At 39.6% G+C, this 15,047-nt stretch overlaps 2 long non-coding RNA genes across 2 annotated transcripts; both read left to right on the top strand.

The window, feature by feature from the left end:
- The first annotated feature begins 556 nt into the window (after nt 1–556).
- On the top strand, nt 557–4,719 carry LOC106946810 (uncharacterized). Its single transcript, XR_001424833.1, has 2 exons — nt 557–1,328; nt 4,483–4,719. It is a non-coding gene; the product is annotated as an uncharacterized LOC106946810 (long non-coding RNA).
- A 736-nt stretch (nt 4,720–5,455) lies between these two features.
- LOC106946809 (uncharacterized) lies at nt 5,456–8,460 on the top strand. The gene is made up of 4 exons (XR_001424832.1): nt 5,456–5,562; nt 6,646–6,648; nt 6,955–6,960; nt 8,450–8,460. It is a non-coding gene; the product is annotated as an uncharacterized LOC106946809 (long non-coding RNA).
- Nucleotides 8,461–15,047: the final 6,587 nt, after the last annotated feature.

The following is a 15,047-nucleotide window of genomic DNA, read 5'->3' as shown; positions in this document are numbered from 1 at the left end:
CAACTCAGCTAGCTAGCTAACGACGCTAATGTTGCTATATGACTCAAATTTCCAAATCAGCAGAAAACTAAAAGGCTACTTCACTGTTTTAAAAGGAGTCTGAGCTCAGTTGATTCTCACCAATTCAAACAAAAGTCAGATTAAACCCAAATAATATTATAATTGTACCCTGAGACGCAGCATGAGTTTTACAAAACCCAAAATGCGTTTTCTTAGCTAGACAAGATTTTAAATGGTGAAGCTGTTTATTTTGCTCAGGCTCACAATTCACAATATGAATTCTAACTTAATTTGTTTGATTAAAAGCTGAACTGGAGATTGTTCCAATTTAAGTTGAACTGAATTAGATTTTATTCATGTTTTCCATTTGCTCTTTGTTTTATTGAAATTTTAATTGTAAGAAAAGAAAGAAAGAATGAAAGACAGAAAGAAAAAGAACAGATTAAAGAAAAAGAAACAAAGAGAAAGGAAAAAAGAAAAACCTTTGACATTTAACTTAAATATTCATATCAGTTCCAAAGAATAAGAAAAGAAATCTCAAAAATCAACTCACATCAAATCCCCGTGATTAAAAAGAAAAAACAGAGCAACAGAAAGAAGACCAGAAAGAACTTTGTGATCCGATACGTGTGAACAACGACCACTTTCCTATTAATTTTCATTGAGCAACTTATTTTGCAGGTCAGATATAAAACTCCCTTTTGACCATATCAATTAACAAATATAAATACAATCTTCCATAAATCAAATATTACTGGGCAACATTTTTTTTTCTTTGTGAAATTTATCTTGGATCATGTTTTATTTAATTTATTTTTTTTACTTCATTCATCAGTTTTAAGAAGTTAAGCACTGCAAAATGTAAAATTCACTTCATCCTATCATCCGCCGAAATGAGCAGAAAATCAATCTGTCAAAAGACGGCTTTGACGGACATCAAATTCAAAGCAACTCACAATTTAAGCCTATCTACTGCACCTCTACTGAAATAAAAACATCTCTAGCATCTCTGAGAATCACCAATCTGCGCATTGCTCCACGATTCTCCCTCCGTCTTTATCCCAGCCTATCGCCTCTGAGCAAAAGGCCTCTCTCCTCCTCCTCTCTATCAATCTGGAGCTGTGGTTCTGGTTCGTTTCTGCTTCTCCCTTTCCTTCCTTCCCCTCCTGCCATCATGCATCCTTAACTCGGCTCGGCAGATGGCTGCAGCATCAGCACCTCCTCACCAGGACGAGAGGAAGGGAGACGACAAAACAAGAGGGAAAAGGGGGCGCAAGAGGAGAACCTCATAAAGCAAAGAGAGGAGGAGCAGGAGGGAAGCAAAACAGGTAATTGATGAAGGAGCAATGAAGAGAGACTGATGAAAAGATGAACAGAACAACAAAGAGAAAAAGGTTAGAGAAGTCAAATTAAGGCAGAAGGAAAGATAAGAAATGGCAGAAAGAGGGGAAAAAGAGTCTGGAAGTAGAGTGGAAGAGGTAGTGAGGAGGAAAAGGAGAAGAAGAAGAAGAAGAGAGTTGCAGTATTTTTATCATTCTGAGTGAGCGGGCTCCATAAAAGTAGGTTACTGTCAGCAGACAAGGAGAGGCACACACACACACACACACACACACACACAAACACACACACACGCAGGACTACATGTACCATCTCCATTTTAGTTCTGCTGAAGCAGCCGCAGTATGTGTGCATATGCTGCGCTGTGTGTGTGTGTGTGTGTGTGTGTGTGTGTGTGTGTGTGTGTGTGTGTGTGTGTGTGTGTGAGACAAAAAAGAGCAAGAGCCACCAGCTAAACTGTTGGTTCCAGCATGAAAATACCAAGTGGTTTGCTTTAAATGGCATCGTGAATATTTCAGAGGCAGAATGTTTTCGCCCTGCAGGCCAACTGGTGACGAAGCGCCGCGAAGACGAAACGGATCGACTGCGTAGGCAGAGACAGTTCTCCCACTGGTTGGTGTCCCGTTAGAATAAAGTCACTTATTCAAACTCCAGCAGAATTTCAGGCGGAAAAAAAAAAATTCCTGATCGACGAGGTTGTCGTCGACGAAATGTTCAAAAGCTTCGTAGTAGTCTTGTCTTGCTCTGTTTGTTGCTACGTACAAGCACCGAGGTAAAATGGGCTTGTGAGACAAGGTGGAGGTTCTTGGGTGGACTAACGTCACTCTGAACTGTGGAAACATAAGGAATGTGTTACTGGAAAAGAATTTTTTTTCTTTTGTTATTTAATAAATTGTTTTTGGGACAGAATTTGCCAAAAATATATCTCGATTTATCAATAAAACCAATTTATCGCCCAGCTTTGCAAGGTTTCCCCTTTCTGGGAAAGTGGTAGTTGGGGCAGTGATTCATCTGGCGGCCTGTCGTGTTTTTGAGTTAAATTTTTTTTTAAAGTTGACAGGAAATTTGAAAATACCACTTGATAATTATGTGTTATTGGAAGATTAATATCAGAACAGCAACTATAAGGTCTTTAAAAAAAGAAACATTTTAAAAAAAACTTAAATAAACAAGCTAAGCCTGGTGGGGGCACAAGTAAAGCCTGGTGGACCGCCAGGCTTATAATACACTGGGAGAAACCCTGGTCTGTATGTATGAATTAGGACTTTAATCACATTAAAGTGTGTTTGTCTGCCGTTCTAAATGTGTCCAATTTCTCCCAACAATCTAGATGAGAACTAGGACACACACGCACACACACCGTACGCTACGTCGCCGCTGCTTTTTCTAAATTCCATTTCACAACTTCTGAGTCAAGTTCCTGAGTGACCTAAAACACACATCTATCCTGCTTCTTCCCTCTCCTGTCTCTCTCCTCCACCCCTCCCAGCTTCCCGTCTTCCGTTTCTCCTCATTACTCACAGTTCTCTAAATAAAAGCAACCTGCCACGTTATATCAATAGCCTGTATCCTGTGCGTTGTGCTGCCTGCAACTTCGAGCTGCCGCATAGAGAGCGGGCACACGCCCCTGTGTGCGCCGCCACCGCCGCTCGCGCGCGTTGAACGTGAATGGCTGATAAATGATGAATGTCCAGGAAATGAGAGAGTACAGCGTCGAGGAGAGGCAAACGTATGACATCAGCAGCTACTACATTAGTCACCGAATCATTTCTGCAGAGTAGAGCACTATGCCATTACTTAGTAAACACACACACACACACACACTGATATAGGCTGAAGCAGGTGCACACTGAGTTGTATGCACAAGTGTACAGTATATATTGTTAAGCATTGTGAGGATGGAAGAATGGTAGCAAACAACAGCAAAAAACAAACCTGGGAGTGAAATGTGTCGGCCGGATGGGCAGGAGGGGTTTGTACTGAAAGACAAAAAGTGGCCGAGCTCGTTTTCTAGTGACTCATCAACCCATTAAGTCACTCAAGATGTGAGATTTAGAGTCGGACTGCATCCACCTTACAGTTAACACACACACACGCACACACACACACAAAGATTAACATGAGCACGCAAACGCTTGCTTGCATCCACCTACACGGACAAATTTATCTATATTCACAGTCAGACATGGAGGAAAAAACACACACACTTAAACACATAGGCTGATAAAACACATATTTGATATTTATTAGACCAAAATTAAATTTGTTTCAACGTTCGAGTGTCCTCGCGCCATTTACTTTGTTTCCACCAGGGAAACTAGAACTTGTTGGAAAATATTCGGAAAGGACGATTAATGACGTTCACACAGTGGCTGCATTTCCAGTGTAATCCGACATTCCGAAAATAAATTTGCTCAACAGAAATTTCGAAAAGGCTTTCGTTTTTTTGATCAAAAGTTTTGCCGCTTGGATGAGGTGATTTAAAAAAATAAAAATCTGTATCCAAATTGGTTTATTTAGCAAAACTGCAATGGAAACACTTTTTTTTTTTTTTTGCATCAAACGAGTCATGTGATCAACCGCCGGATGTTTCCACCGACGCAAACCACGAAGAAGAAGACAGGAAATAGTTGGTGGATCATGACGTATCATGTTTTTTTTAACAACTTCAAACATTAACAAACTTATTCTTTCCATACGTATGAGTTAATTGTGTTTCTTATTTAATAAAAACATCACAATTGTGAAATTGTGTTCTTTTAACATTAGTGGGATATTGATAATGTTTTGTGCGTATCTGATATGGAAATGCAGCTTGTGTTTGAACGTATAGTTTGGTGAAACATTTCTAAGCTCGTTTTGATGCTCCAGTGTTGGTTTCCATTTCAGATACCTTCAGTAAGCGGTCAGTTTTCCACCCTGAGGTAAAATTGACCCAAAAAAGGGAAACATTTTACCCTAGAAAAGGGTAAATTTCCACCAGGAAATTTTGATCTTACCATGAATATCAACATTTTATGGTAATATGAAATTATTATGAAAATACCAAAACTTCAAGAAAGAAATTTTGGACCTTTCCTGAAAGAGGGTGGAAGTGGTGAAAAAAAAATTGTCTGGTGTCTGAATATTTTTCGTCTATCTCAGACTCTGTGGTGATGTGCATGTCAGGAGCTGAAAAAAACCCCCGTCTGCTTATTCCACCTGGAGACAGCTGGCTGTTTAAAGTACAACACAAAACCCAAACAAAGTGCAGGTAAGGGGCACTTAAGAAGCATTTCCAAGGGGTACTTTATCCTTTTGAGCTTTTAACCTTTGCTTGTTATGAAACATGCTGGAGTTGGTTGTGCGTTCTCTAGAGAATAAAACAAACAAAAAAATCCCCTTAGTTAATTATTAAACACAGTTCTGATTCTGCAGGTGTTTTTCTTCAATTTGATTTTTGACAAATGTTTAAGTGATCACCGAAGACGATCATTCAAGATTTTCTCCCGGCAAGAAATGTCCCAATGCGTTGGACGTTCCTCAAACCTATTTCAGTCGTTTCTGCAATCTCTTTATACGTTTTCTCAGCTTGATGAATCCTAACGATTCAGCTTACACATATTTTCTACGACCCCAGGACGCCTTTCAACGTGGTTGCTGAAGAAATTAGAAGCTGCTAACTGCATCAGTTGTGGTTAACAAACTGGCTTCCAGATGAACGATGGTAACCTGTGCAGGAAAAATCCAACATGAGGCTCCGATTGGATAAATCCAGGCAGTGGAGATAATAAATGACAACTCAGAGCAGGAACGCTAGAAACTAAAATAGTATTCTCCTCTTATTCCTTCATTTAGTGGTTAAAAAAAATGGATGTCTATAGTTTATGTCTAAAAGAAAAATAAACACAACTGGATGCAGCAGAAATGGATATAAATTTTAAATATGAAACAAACCTGTTTCAAAATAGAACATTACTGCTAATGCTACTACTGTTTTATTTATAAAGCACCTTAAAACAAAGTGCTGTACAGATAAAATCAATAAACATTCAAAATATAGACAAAAGAAAAAATATATAAAATTAATGAAACATTAAAACATGATTTTTTTTCTGCCACATATTTACATAAAGTTTAAAATGACTTTAAAATAAAGTAAAGCCACATAATCAGGGTTTCCCCAGAGTTTTATAAGCCTGGCGGGCCACCAGGCTTTACTTGCCCACCCACCAGGCTAAGCATGTTGGGGTTTTTTAATACATCAGTAACAGTGTAAAGGTAAATTAAGCTAAGTTTGTAGTTGACGCATTGAACTGGGTTCATGCATCTCCAATCTTTTTGTAACTTTTAACTTTTTTTTTCACACAAAAACACGGTGGGGACTTAGCACGTTTTCTGATGAAAACCCTGTATTCTGTTAATTTATTTTAATTTTGCTTTAAGTTGACAAGGTTTTTTTTGCAGTTTGCTGAGAAAGCGCCTGGAGGAGCAACCTGCTCAGTACTTTACACACACAGCTAAAGAAACCAAAAATGCTCAGGAAAAACAAAACAAAAACAAAAAACAATGCAAGTGTAGATTAAGATTCTGGGAAATTAAGTTCTGGTGGGGATGGGGGACAAAAGTTTAGAGTTGAATAATGGAAACACAGTTTATGGTGGGAAGCTGCTGGAAACACAAAGTAACCCAGATCAAAAATTGATCTTTTCTATTGGTAGATTGTATATGAAAGCACACAGAAATTTATTCTATTATTTTTTTGGAACTACATCTGTATTTGAACACGGGACGTTATTCCTGTTACTCCCCATGTTGAGCTCACAGAGCCAGGCGGGGCGCTTAGCTCTAACAGGGAGGAAAAAGCCTGTTATTCTGCCGCCTTGTCCCGCTTTAACGCTGCATTCAAATAATGCCGTGCTCAGGTCCGCTGCTGCAAAGCGGCCTAACTTTAGCTCTCTGTCCCACATGATTTTGACATTGGCTTCAAGGGGATTTAAGAGCAAAACTGATCTCCTCACAAAACCCAGCAATTACCGGGGCGAGCTCAAACTGCGGAGTACCTGCGCGTCTCTCCGGAAGAGACGAGCAGCGAGATGTGTGGTTCAAATAATTAGTCCAATACCGATCCCTTGTCACCAAATAGTTAATTAAAAGCTCACTCACTGTGGGTATATGAGTGTGTGTCCAGAGGATTAAAGGATGTAATTTTAATTATCTCTCCAACTTTCCTCTCTCTCTCTTTTTTTCCTTTTTTTTTGTCAGCTTCTAGCGAAGACATGGTTGGAAAATTAGTTTTTTTTAAATACATTTTCACATCCAAATTAGTGCGTTCAGACAGGTTGTGTACATGCAGATGGAGAATATCATTTAAATTACAGCGACAGAGAAAGCTGTCAGACTCAACGACTTCACGTTTCTCAGGAATAAACCGGGAAAAGTATCTAAACGGTTTGTCAGATATAAAATGCGTTTCAGCGTCAAAACGATAATTCCCAAAAACCTGGCAATCAAATACACAAAAAATTTCTCTTGTTCAGTTTCTTAAAGATAAAAGCTTAATGATTAATAGAGACCCGCAGCGTGTCAGCCACCTTGGTAGCTGAGAAGAAGAAAAGCTAATCTAGTTTCGATGAGTTTTCTGTGGTGAAACGTTTTGGTGGTTTTGTCAGGATTTACCAACTTGGCTATTTGCCTTTTTTTTTTATTTATTTCTTCACAGTGTTTAAAACAAACTGATGTGTTTTTCTACAGGGGGCTTCATTACCACAGAAACGGAGACTGTCTGGTGTAATGAAGGAAAGGTTTTCTGCTGTATCTTATCTGATTAACTGTGACTAAAAGAGAAGGAGGATTTGTGTAAGATTTAAAAGGTCGAGCCAGACCTTTTCTATCAGTGACTGTAAGCAGTCATGTTGAGATGAAGAGAGATTTATCTCTGAATTAATCAGATATAATACAGAGTGAGTTGGACCAAACCAACTCTGAGGTCAAGGGTTGCGAGACTGTATTTTAGCAGGTTCTGATTTTTTGAGGTCAAAGATCTACAATCTACACCACAAAACTGTTATGATCAGTTTTCACAAACATTTAGCTTACATGGAAACTAAGTGTATAGTTTACAGCTAATTAGACGTCAGCCTGTAGCTCTTTTAGTTTCCACATTATGACTGTCACAAGAGTCTTCTTTCAGCAAGCTGACTGGCAATGCGCAGGAACAGGTGGGGGAGGGGTAACACTGTTATTATTCTGTGCTCAAGAGGAAACTCCACATGCTTTTTCTGGCATCTTAATAAAAAAATAAAATGGATTCATAGGAACAAAGGATTTTATCAATTTCGTTATCAGTGCCACTTTCAGGGGTTCACTGGAACCACAGCTAAGGTTTTCTCTTTACCTTAGAGAGGACTTAGTGATTGTTTTGTTGGTGACCGTTTCTTTTACAGTCTCCTAACTACCATGTAACTACCAAGTAATTACTTTGTAAGTATGTAGTAAGCGCCAGTGTATTACTACACAATGAAAGCTAGTTTTAGTGTTTAATTACAATCAGATTACTGTTTAACAATGCTTAGATTACCCAATATTTACCAATGGCTTATGCAGTAAGTTAATGCTTACTACCATGTAATTACCAAGTATGTACAGTGTATTAAAACATTATTTACACAATAAAATTAGTGTTCAACAATGCCTAAATGACCAAATATTTACTGAGTGGCTCACTCAGTAAGTTGCCACATATTACCAGGTAAGTACCTATTAAGTTGCAGAGTATTACCATGTAATTAAAGGATTATTACAATCAAATTACTTTTTAACAATGCCTAAATTACCGACGGCTTGTAAATAGCCACATATTAATGCTATTAAATTTAAGCTGACAAAGAAAAGCTTTAACTTTGGAGATTTTAAACAGGAAGTACCATGTGACTCTTCCTTTACAGGTTTCAGGCAAGCAAACTTGAAATTATGCATAAATGTTCTGTAGCATAAAAGCCTTGTTGATTTTTTTTTTTCCACTTTGAGGGGTATATTTTAACCCCAGGAAATTGTGATAACTATTTTTGTGAGATTGCTGTGCTGAAAATCACAACAGCTTGAAACTTTTCCTGTGGGGCCAACAGAAAAGGTTCAAGTTTTAGCTCAAATCTCAGTCAAATTTCATATGTCATTTTCACAGCAACTTTTAAGTAGCATAATTGAATTGTGACGTTACATTGAACAGCAGGTAAAGCATTAAATAAATGACAAGACTGCAAATATCTGCAGTCTTTAGCCATTTCATAAGCTACAAACCTGAGAGCCCTGACTACTCTTGGCCTAATTAAAGCCATGTCAGATCTCCTTACTGCCTTTCTCCGCAGCGCGCCACTCTGCCTCTCTGTTATCCACTCCTTCACCTCGGCATCTTTGCCTCAGGGTCGCCTGATTGACAGCGGCGGTGACCCCCAGCGCCCGGGCCCTGCCTCCCACGGTCGACAGAACCAATCCCAGAACTCGGCCAAGTGACACGACGAAGTGACAGACTGGCAGCCGGCTGATGTTTGAGCGTCCTGGACGGCCGGACCGGACCGGACTCTGTGTTGGACTGGTGAAAGAGCCTGACTGCACATCAAGAAGAATTGTTGTTTTCTCAAAGAATTATGTCAGAATAATTTATTGTATGTACAAAAAAAAAAAACTAAATGTAACATTGGCAGTAATAAATTGGTGCTTTGGATGAAAGTTTAAATCTGATGTACTGTCTTTTAATCTGTTTCCTACCTACTCAAGCTCATTTTTTGTTTTCAAATAATGACCTGTTTTCCTGTTCTGATGAAATTTGTATAGTCTTTCATCTGTCAGTTTACAACATGTAGCACGGCGTGCTATCAAGGAGTCATATCAAAACGTAGAAAAAAAAAATCTGACAGTAGCCCGTCGCTTCAAATTGCTCCGTCAGAAAAACATTAGCAGCTGGAGCAAGAAATGTAGCCGTATGTTTCCATTAAGACTTTTATATATTTGAGAGTTTGAATGTACGGTAAAGCAAGAATTAGCTTGAAATTAGCTTTGCTGAACACTTGTTCTTTCTCCTCATGCACAAAAACCAGAACACAGTTCACTCACAGAAATGCATTAACACAAAAAGCAAAAACATACACACACAAGCATCAAATTCACACCTACACACATTTGCCCACACACACACACACACACACACACACACACACACACACACACACACACACGCAGATAAACACATACTGCACTTGGCTCTGTTTCTGGGGAGAGGCGCCCTGGGCTGCAAGAGAAAGCAACCAGCTCAGATCAAAAACACACACATGGAGCCTGTCACAACACCTTTTAGTTTCCGCTTTTCATTTGTTTTTTTTTTTTATTCCCTGCATATTCTTCGCCACCCTCTCTGCATATCGGTTCTCTTTCCCCTCCTCTCTTGCCTCCGATCTGCTCTCCACACTGCAGTGGAGAAGAGGAGAGGACGAGGGGAAACGGAGCCAAACGAGGAGGAAGAGGAGGAAGAGGAGAGATAGGCCGGGGAAGAGATGACGTGAAAGAAAGAAGAGCAGATGAGGGGAATCAGTTTTTCTTTCTTTCTTTTCTTTTTTTGTTTTTGCAGTACTCCAGTTTTGCTGCCCACTTTTCAAAGGCACACCTCAGCATTCCTCCCATCTATTAGACCTCAAATAAAGTGCTCTTCCTGTTCAATTAAAAATAATTACTTTAATAATTATCATTAGGGAGATAATTCCCAGCATATGCGCTACTTTGATAATCAGTTCTAGTGGCAGACTTACAGACACAGTGATGTTCCTTCCTTCCTCAGTGTGTATGCTCTGAACCTCAGTCATTTTCTGATAAACATTAACATGCATCACACTGAAATTCTTCATTCCAAGCAAAAGCATTTCTCTGCACAGCTAGCAAAACTAGCCGTAAACAACAAACGGATGAAAAGCAGGGCCGGCCCAAGACTTTTTTCATATGGAGCCCTCCTCCCATTCTAGCATGTCAACACCAGACGCTTCATTAATCCTAAGCTAATTTTAACTGTACAAGAAATATTTTAACTGTCACTTTGTCGTGACAGATTGGCATGAGACAGACACTTCTGCCTTGTCCCAGTGCTCCCAGTGCTAACTAGAATCAACCAGTCAAAGCCCAGAGAAGTGTCTAAGAGTTGTCAATCCCCTCCTCTCTCCAACTTGCTCTCTGCTACGCTACAGCTAGCACAGCCTGTCATGAATGCTAAGGCTAGTTACTAGTTAGCATGGCCACCGATGACAGTGGATAAACAGTTACTCTGTAATGGAAAGTTATTTTGCTGCCATTAGCACATTTAGCTATGAGTACATGAGATTGATTGACAGCGCTAAGGCCCGCCTCCTGGCTCTGATTGGTTGTTTTTAGTCGGGAGCGGTGCTTTTCTTCACACAGCAATAACAGCACAGGGAGAAATGGAGGAGTTCGATCTTTTCACAGATTATCCATCTCAAACCAGACTGTCACAACAAAGTGAGTTTTAACAAATATGTAAAAAAAAAAAAAAATATATATATATATATATATATTTTTTTTTTTTTATAAAAATTGCATTCTGTCCCTTTAAGTGCACCATAATATTTTAATTACCTGAAAGTAAGACTAGCTGATAAACAATGAATTTACAGTAAACAAGCTAACATGTTGGATATCTTGTATTTCCCAACAGCAGTAAGAAATTAACCTATCATTTGTGAAACAACTATAAAAGTAAAACAGAAATGCATCATTTATTCATGTGCAATAACATTTAGTTTGCATTATTCAGTGTTATTTTACATATATATTTTTAGAGATTTTATCATGCTCTATCGTGCTCTTGGAGGCCTGAGCAGCTGCTAAAATGGCAATTGCCTTGGGCTGGCTGCGGATTTAGAACAAAACAGGAATGGAGACGAAAAACCACTACATTAGTTATTAAACCGATATTTTGTGTCGTCTCGTCTGAACTGATGTTTAATATCAATTGATTATTATTATTATCGTGTCCGATTGGGTCGGGAGAGAAAGACGCATAAGGAAGCAGCCATGGGATATCTTTGAATGAACTCAATTTTTTTTTTCCATTGTTAAGAAGCTATAATGTGGACAAGTGGCTGAAACGGCACATAATGAGTAGAACCCTTACTTCCTGTGAAACAACCACTCCAGTTGTTAGCAATATCAGATTGCAGAGCACCAGTCGTCTTTGAACTTACGGAGGGTTTCGAAATGACAGAGCGCGCTGGGGAACTATTGTTACTACACAACAAATGGAAATGCACACGACTGAGACCTACGTACAGGTAACGTGTGTTACCGTAGCCAAATTTTAACAAAACGGTTGAAAAAGTGGGAAAAAAAAAAATGCCACGTTATAAAACAGAATTGAACCAAACCCCTCACAGATATATAATGTATTTAGCATATTTATCAAAAAGGTGAGATAAAATTAGAGAAACAGGTGATCACCAGAGAAACAATGCCTTTTTTTTTTAACTTTTTTTTTTTTTTTTTTTGCTTTATGGGTGCAGACGTTTTGCAGGTGCTCTAAAGAAACGCTGACCAAATGCAAAGAACGCGAATCTGTGAAAGCTAAGAATACTCAAAACTTAAGAGGAGACGGCTGGTTTGGAATTAAAGATCCACTCTCCAAGATGACTATTAAAGTCCAGCTTTTAATATTTATATATCACGCTACAAAAACAACAAACCTGTTCATCGTTGGTGTTTTAATGCGTGTGGATGTTTGACTTTGCATGTGGGATGTAAACGTCCCAGACCCCCCTTCACATCTGAAGCGAGGGGAAAAAACAAAAAAAGAAAATCCAACTGTGCTGTTCACCAATAGAATATTAGCACACACACACACACACACACACACACACACACACACACACACACACACACACACACACCGGTTGGCTAAAGGCCAATCAATAATTCACAGAGTGCAGATTGAATGTAGATCACAGACTCAACATGGGGGGAAAACACTGTGGCTGTCCACCTTTATTCTCCTCAGAGATTGTTCCGTCTATCGCCTCCCATCTCTACTTTCACCTATTTTAATATCTTTTCTCTGTCGATTTGCAGTGAATTCATTTATTTATCCGTTTGGCTAGATTTGCTAATATTTCACGGTGGTGAAACGTGTCTGAAATGTTGCTTAACATCCACGATTGCGACTTCTTGACATTAATCAAATAATCATTTACCGAGAAGCTTTCGTACTTTTCAAGCAAAAAGGGTAGAGTTGGATTTTAACATCGTCGCATGACAAGCGGCTCTTTAGCTTGAGCGTCGCTGCAGCGTTTGTGGAAAAGACAAAACCTGTAAAAGTTCAGCCAAGGTAAGTTAACCGAGAGTCCAACATGGTTCTGAGTTATCCTACGCCAAGTCATCATATTTTCTCTCCCTCCGCTCTAACAAAGCTGTTCACTACACCCATCTGTAAGCACATGTGACATAAATATCCCTGGCAGGGTGTGTGTAGTCCTTGTGCAACACACACACATACACACACACACACACACACATGGGCGTCGTTTTAACAGTGCAGGCTCCTCCTGGGACACAGTCCTACATGCGGAAACTATATTAGGAACAAGCACATCTCCAAAGGGAGCCGGAGTTGTTCTACGCACATCTGCAACTAAGTATAGCCGACCTTTAGTTGGGTTTTTATCAATGCCATTTATCACCTTCAAACACATCTTTGCCTCCATCTTTCTTTCATTTGTCACTGGCTTTCTAATTCGTCACTCTCCGCTTTGCTTTCAGTCGATCCCTCCACTTTTATTTTTCCTCTCCTCCATTTCTGAGGTGAAAAGTACTCTCTCTCTTTCTCTCTCTCTCTCTCTGCGTAACTTCTTCGGTTGTTTTGCGCTCAGACAGCCGACTCGTACGTACGCCGGGCATCAGCACGAAGCACAACAGGAGCAGCCGGCACACAAAGTTGAGGAGAGGACAGCAGGGGGAATCAGATTTCACCACGGTGTGATGCAGACAGACACACACACACACACACACACACGCACACACACACACACACACACACGCACACACGCACACACACACACACACAGACACACACACGCACATGCACACAGACACACACACACACTCTCACACCGAGGGAATAGCCTGTAAGGATCACATATCGCGAGTAGAGTTCTGTCAAAACAACCATTACTATGGTGCTGGGCTGTCGAGATGTTAAAGACCAATATTACATAATGGTGATTTGATACACAGGTGTAATCTGTTTCTCAGACCCAGTTTCTTTTCCTGTTTTAGTTTCATTTCGTTTTTAACTTCACTAAAGCAGCATTTTACCCCCCTTTTCCCATAACAGGAAAGTCAGATTGAAATTTGGACAAGCACCAATCAGAATTCTGTTGCTAATTTCCAATTTAGGCAATTTCGTATCTCTTAAGAAGCTATGAAATAATAATAATGAAATAATGACTTGTGCAGTTTTTTTTCCCTTCCTGTCTTTCCTGCCAGACACACATTTCTTTTAGAAATGGAAGGAATCTCAAGGTCAAGGTGTCAGATTAGTCACTGTGGAAAAAAATGATCACACTATTTCGAATCTACGACAAAATCATCACGAAACAGAAATTTTAAACTCTATTTAGCATTTTCTGTTGGTGAGTTTTAGGATTCCTAAAAGAGGCGGAGCATTTTGTAAACTACCACTACCAAACTACCAAACTTTGAGGTTTTCAAACGGCTGCCGTTGTTTCCAAATTGAAAATGGGATTTATTGACTTTCTGTTGGGATGTCATGAGCCTTCGCCACTCGCATGGAAGCATTTTGGATGATTTATATTAAAAATAAATGGCGACAGAGTGACGGACAAGACTGTAAGGCTTGTAAGAAAACACAGCTGGGTATTTGGCTGACATCGGTGAAGTTAGCATCTTATTTGTGGATCTTAACCTAAATCTGACACTGAGGGTGTTCTCACACCTGGTGGTCCGGCTGCGCCGGTTCGACTGGGCACCAAATTTGCAACATTTGTTGCATTTTCAGCTGCTGCGATTTGCTTTAACGCTGCACTGCTTCAAACGATTAAAATGCTTTGAACAAACTCTTCCCTTCCTCGCCTGTGGGGGCGCTGCACCGAGACACACAGAAGGAAACGACATAAAAACCCCCTGAAGAAGACACTGTGCCCAACTTTCTTCCTCATGAAATGTAAACAAAAATGGAGCAGTGTCAGTTTTTAGCGGTTGCAGGATTTGACAAATATTTTACATAGCTAATCGATTTGATAAAGAAAAAATATATATTTTTATTCCACAGCAAAAGCAAAAGGCTATAAACGTATCATAGAAGTTAATTTGTGACTGAAGAATCCAAATCATCTAACTACAGGACTACTTTACTTGGTGAAAGTATCGTTACAGCCCCAGTTATTACTTGTGGTGTTAAAACCACAGATTGTGCTGTTGTATCACCAGGATATATTAGGATACATTACAGAGAGAAAGAGATTGCACAGTGAAGCGTAAAAATCCCAAATGGGGCTTTTTTTTTTTCTGCCAACAACTCAGCTTCACTGACTCGGCCATGTATGTGTCTGAGAGCATGTGTTTGTGCTCCAACGCCCCCTGAGGTTAGTGATACTAGTGAACAGGTGTTACAGTATCACCTGCTCCCAACACACACACACACGCACACACACACACACACA

The sequence above is a fragment of the Poecilia latipinna genome, unplaced genomic scaffold, assembly GCF_001443285.1.
Source record: "Poecilia latipinna isolate Pla-1442-1.1 unplaced genomic scaffold, P_latipinna-1.0 Scaffold208, whole genome shotgun sequence".
Lineage (NCBI taxonomy): Eukaryota > Metazoa > Chordata > Actinopteri > Cyprinodontiformes > Poeciliidae > Poecilia > Poecilia latipinna.
This window is presented reverse-complemented; position numbering and strand designations above follow the sequence as displayed.